Below are 6,009 nucleotides of genomic sequence, written 5' to 3' on the forward strand. Positions count from 1 at the left end.
ACTGATTTTCTAACTCCACCTTTTGAATAACAATTTTATCTGAGCTTAGCTTTAAGGTGCTACAGGATCCTGGAAGCCTGCTTAGTCCAAATACCCACAGACTAATTCATCCTTTAAAATACATAGTTGTGGTCATTCCATCTCCTAGAAAATTCAGACTAATACACTATTCAAAATTCATTACAATGTTTTCATATATTTTCTAAAGGGCCTGAACCCAACCTTTGTTACTCTCAAGTCTCTGCTTTTGTATTCTCCTTCCCTTCTGATGACTCCTGATCCATGGTTATCAGTGATTGGTCTCTCTGTGTTCATCACACTGCCTGTGTTATGTTCCATCAGCATATTCCAAGCTCATCACATGCACACCCTTCCCAAAACAGGGGAGTGGCCCCACTCCATAACCCCCCCCTCCCGCTTTCCACTTTACTTTTAGCAGGTACACGTGAAAATCAATTCTCTTTCGCCACAGGGGGAAAAAAGAGTCTGAAACTCTATTTGTGGACACTGCTACACATGCAAATTAAAGCTGCATAGAAACCATCTAAAAAGTTAGTACAAGTTTTCCAGCTCTAATGTTATAGCTGGATGGACTGTTTTAGGGTGTGATAGTTCCTTTCCATAGACAGCCAGTCCAAATGAACGGTAGAATTAACCAGTTAATTGTGTAGTACATGGACTGTGTAGAGGGGGCCTGAGTGAATGTAGCTGTGTGTATGTGGCATGGGGAATAGTATTTAGCACTTGATGTCTTATGTTTGTAACAGATCCTAAAGTCTCCCTATTGTTTTGCTTCTTGGCATGCTTCTGTACAACTAAATGCAGTTACCCATTCACACACGCTGAAATCTCTAAGGGAAACTGATATGCTTTTAAATATGTTGGCCAAAACCATGATATTGTCATTCTGAGAGAGAAAAGAAAACAGTCCTCATATGGGAGGTTAGTAAGAAATCTCAAATACATGTATGCTGGTTTGTAGAGTGAACTGAGAATAAAAAATTCAAGAGTGAATGAAGTAGGAAGATATCAGCTACTTTGGAGCAAATAGTTTGAATGCAACTGGAGAGAAAAAGAAGCAGAGGAGCTCATGGCCTAACCTGGAAGAACTATACTGGTGAAGGACAACTTGGGTACAGATAATATGCAGGAGAAGTAGGTAAAATAATAAAAAGTTTCTTACTGTATTGTCAGACAAGGTTCCTTGGCTGAATCTGATATCTTTTATTAGACCAACCCAAATAGTTGGAAAATAATTATTAAGCAAGCTTTTGGGTTCAAAGACCCTTGGTCTAATAAAAGATATCAGATTCACCCAAGGAACTTTGTCTGCCTATGTCCTTAGACCAACACGGCTACAACCTACACCCCTGTTACTGTATTGTGACATTTTCTGTAAAAATGTGTATATATTATATTATATATATGTTTTACACACACACACAAATTTAGGTTAATCAATATATTTTATTCAGTAATTTTAAAAGAGTTCACTACTGTCTGGTCATTTTAAAGAGTTTTACTATAATTAGCATACTTTTAAAAAGGCATTTTGAACCAAATAAGATTAATACTATTTAAAAATATTTTGATAATTTCATTTTTTTCACAACATTTTGAGTAAAAGAGTTGTCATAAATCTTTCCAACATACAAATTACATTTTGATGAATCAGCATTTTCATTTTCTGGTGAGAAAATGTTTCTTTGGGAAAAGCTAATGTTGAATGAGTTTATCCATAATCAGATTGTTACTGTATCTCTCTTGTCTGTTGGCTATCTGATCATTTCTTTTTCATGCATGCTGCTTTTATTTACATGTGGAGTTTTTCACGAGCTTCTGCCATCTGCTACTTAGCTCTGCTACGTCTGCTTCTCTCCCAGAGATCTGAGGAAGGGGACATGCAGTTGGTCCAATAAAAGATACCATCCACAATAATTCTTGTCTTGTTGCAAAAAGAAATAATGACTAGTTATTATAGTTAGAAAGATAGAGAAACTTGACATTGTCATGTTTAATCTTTCTCTTTTTTTCTCTGCTCCATTCTTGATATTGACATTACATTTTTGTGTGGACATAGACACAGAACTGCAGTACCATGCAATTCCAGTTCTTCATTTATATAGTATAATATATATACATATATATAACTTATTGTATATTATTTACTTTTGTAAAGTGCTTTTATAAAAAGGGAAAGCCAACAAGAAATTGATGCCGGTAGTTATTGGATAGTTTATCGTGTTTGTGGGTGGGATGGGAGAAAAAAAAACAATTCTGTTAATTTTAAGCTGCTTATCTTTGGGTAAGAAAAATGTTAAGTGAACTAAACACAAATGCCTATACAGGCAACCCTCGCCATTCATGGGGAATATGGTCTCGTATCCCCTGCAAAGGGTGAAATCTGTGGATAAGCAGCCTGTGTTCATGAACACAGGGCCCCCGGCGCCTGGGGGAGGGGGTATGGATCCGGCGGAGATGGTGGGAGTGTGGCAGTGGGATCCTGGCAGCAGCAAGCATGGAGCTCCCTCGAACTCCTGTAAGTGTATAAAGTGTATTTAAAATATGGGTTTGGCATTTGCAAATATTTGAATCTGTGAATGCCAAACCCGCGAATAACAAGAGTTTGCTGTACAAGAAAATGCAAAGAGGATGTAGGGGTTCAAGAAATAATTGTTCCTTAAATCAGATTGGCAAAGAAAGTTTTTTTTCCCTCCTTAATAGTATCTACCACGTCCTAGAATAATTAAACAATTTTTACCTACCTTTGGTATTGCAAAGGCTTATGGAATTGGTGGTGTCCTCGTCTCTTCTTGTAGAACATTGGTATGAATGTTTTTTTCATCTGTAATATGCTCAACAAGGGACATTATCTTGTAGCCTCTTTCATTCTGGTGTTTTTTTATAAAGACACTGAGATTCTTTAGTGCTACATAAAGTGGAATTTAGATTCCTGATATAAAGACTTGAATATTCAGGGAGAAATTACCCATTTATTTATTTTCATTCTATAAACTGCAGGAGAAATCAATGAGAATTTAACTAAACACAAATTATTGATTCAGGCAATGGTAAAACAAATGAACTGGCCATCGTGAGCAAACCCTGCAAGGGGTGTGGTGGTGGTGGGGGGGGTCATCCAGGTATGTTGAGCAATTATAAATCTTCAATGACGTCACAAAAACAATCTGTAAAAGTAGATCTTTGAAAATCAGGTGGTAGAATCCTACAATGCTATCAATAGTAGGTTATATACAACTCAAAGATTAAAATTCCTACAGAAAATGACTAGTTCCAGAGGGCATCTGGCTTAGCTAGGTCTTTGAATTTGGTCTTGAAAGCCAAATGTAAGCATCCCCTGATATGCAATATCTATCTCTTGCTGCTTCCTTTTCAGTTTCACTGATATCCACATGCCCTCCAGGAACAGTAGATCCGAGGAACCAGATTCCTTTTTTCTCCACACCTGCTTCAGAGGTGTTGGGGATGGGAGGGGAACACAGAAGGTCTGTGAAAATGGAGAATGTTCTGCAGAAAGCTGTCTCATAGTTACAGCAGGTTAGCCACAGATGCAACTGCTCTGATCCATTCTCTTTAGTCAGAATGCATGGAAAGAGAAATCCTCTGTAGGATGGATTGAAAACATTATTTTAACGTTTTTACATTTTTGGCAGGAAAATTTGTTTTTTCCTAGGTTTCATAGATTTCATAGACATTAGGGCTGGAAGGGACCACGGAAGATAATCGAGTCCAGCCCCCTGCCCCAGGGGCAGGAAGTCAGCTGGGGTCATAGGATCCCAGCAAGATAAACATCCAAATTTCTCTTGAAGGCGTTCAAAGTAGGTGCTTGAACCACCTCCAATGGCAGGCTAGTCCAGACCTTGGTGGCTCGGACAGTAAAGAAGTTCTTCCTTATGTCCAGCCTGAAACGGTCTTGGAGGAATTTATGACCATTCAACCTGGTCATCCCTTGGTGCACTTGGGTGAACAGATGTTCCCCCAGATCCTGGTGAGCACCCCTTATAAACTTATAGACAGTCACCAGATCACCCCTGAGCCTGCACTTTTCCAGGCTGAAGAGTCCCATGGCTCTCAGTCTCTCATCATAAGGTCTGTTTTCCTGACCTCTGATCATGCGCGTGGCTCTCCTCTGGACTCTCTCAAGCTTCTCTACATCTTTTTTGAATTATGGAGCCCAAAACTGGACACAGTACTCCAGCTGCGGCCTCACCCAGGCCGAGTACAGCGGGAGAATGATGTCCCGGGATTTGCTTGAGAAGCATCTATGGATGCAAGCCAGCATTTTGCTTGCTTTACTATCCCCACAAAAAGTTCTTGTGGTAATCTGTATTTCACCCACCATAATTTATTTTAATACAAAAGTGTTTTTTTCCCCCTTTTTTTGTTTGTTTTTTTCTCTTTTAGATAACAAGTCTTATAGGCTATATCTTCTCTAGAATCACAGATGTAGGAAAACCACACACAATTTATTTAGACAAAGGGTTTCTATGGGTGCTGAAGGGTGTTAGGAATTGTATTTCCATTTAATTTTATTGAATAAGAGGCTCTCTCTAAGTATTTCAGACCAAGCGTTTTACATCAGCACCCAAAATCTCAGCTCAGATGACTTATTCAAGGTAGGATCATATATGGAAACTGGATTTCTTAGCTCTCAATACTGTTAACTGTTTTGTTAGCTGGCCATATTGGATGCAATGTCTTTTACTCTATCCCATGCTGCTTATTTTTTTCCGTCTTACAGAAAGAATCATAGACGGGAGTGGAAATGAACAATCAGACTTTGATGGCAGAGTTCAACCTCAGGGTCCTCTTGAGTGGCCCAGAAATGCAGTTCTTTCTCCTTGGTCTCTTCTCCATCATATATATTATAACCCTGCTGGGAAACCTGATTATAGTTTCCCTTATTTGCCTGGATCCTCACCTACATATGCCAATGTACTTCTTCCTCGGTCATCTCTCTCTCTTAGACATATGTTATTCTTCAGTCACCATCTTCCAGTTGCTGTACAATTTCCAGTCTAACAAAAGGACTATTTTACTGGCTGGATGCACAGCCCAGATGTACCTGCTTATGTTCCTAGCAGCCACAGAATGCCTCCTCTTGGTAGTCATGGCCTGTGACCGATATGTTTCTATCTGTCTCCCACTGAATTACACAGTGATTATGAGCCAAAGGACATGTATAACACTAGCAGTGGTCTCATGGAGTAGTGGTTTAGTAGTGCCAGTACCATTCACTGTCCTGACATGGAGGCTGCCATTCTGTGGCTCCAGTGTGATCAACCACTTCTTCTGTGTTGAGGCTGACTTGTTCTGATACACAAGTGATTGAACTAGTCACCCAGGTGGGGTGTCTCTTCATTCTCCTGGCCCCTATTACCTTCATTTTTGTTTCCTATATGTACATCCTGGCTGCCATTTTGAAGATCAGCTCTTCTGGGGGCAGACAGAAAGCCTTCTCCACCTGCTTCTCCCACCTGCTGGTGTTGGCTTTGTTCTATGGTATTGCTCTTTTCATGTACGTGCAGCCCAGCTCCTTCCGCTCCCCTGAACAGAACAAGGTGATCTCCCTTTTCTGCATGGTCTTTACCCCCATGTTAAACCCTATCATCTATAGTCTAGGAAACAGAGATGTCAAGATGGCTTTGATTATGGTGCTTAGAAATGTCAGGTTCCCCCAAATAACTGGGTGTGGGGCTTTCAAAGTCACCTAAGAGACATTACATAGAATAATATGTGTAGAGATGGAAAAACTTAATAAGTATCTACTTTGTTTAGTTTAGAAGGTGCAGACCTACCCTGCCTTCTACTTAACTTCAGACTAAGCTGGCTAACTACATCTTTCTGCTGATGAAAGGAGTTGTCAGTTTAGGGAGCAATAGTGGACAATGAACAAAGAATTCAAGTGTGAATTAAAAGGCTAGGTAGTGATAAAAAGATAGGAATATGTACAAATATGTCTGGATTTTTTTTTAAGTGAGTAGAATA

At 39.5% G+C, this 6,009-nt stretch overlaps 1 pseudogene; it reads left to right on the forward strand.

The window, feature by feature from the left end:
- The first annotated feature begins 4,786 nt into the window (after positions 1-4,786).
- On the forward strand, positions 4,787-5,735 carry LOC112548561 (annotated as a pseudogene).
- Positions 5,736-6,009: the final 274 nt, after the last annotated feature.

Source organism: Alligator sinensis, unplaced genomic scaffold (assembly GCF_000455745.1).
Source record: "Alligator sinensis unplaced genomic scaffold, ASM45574v1 scaffold1595_1, whole genome shotgun sequence".
NCBI classification, from domain to species: Eukaryota; Metazoa; Chordata; order Crocodylia; family Alligatoridae; genus Alligator; species Alligator sinensis.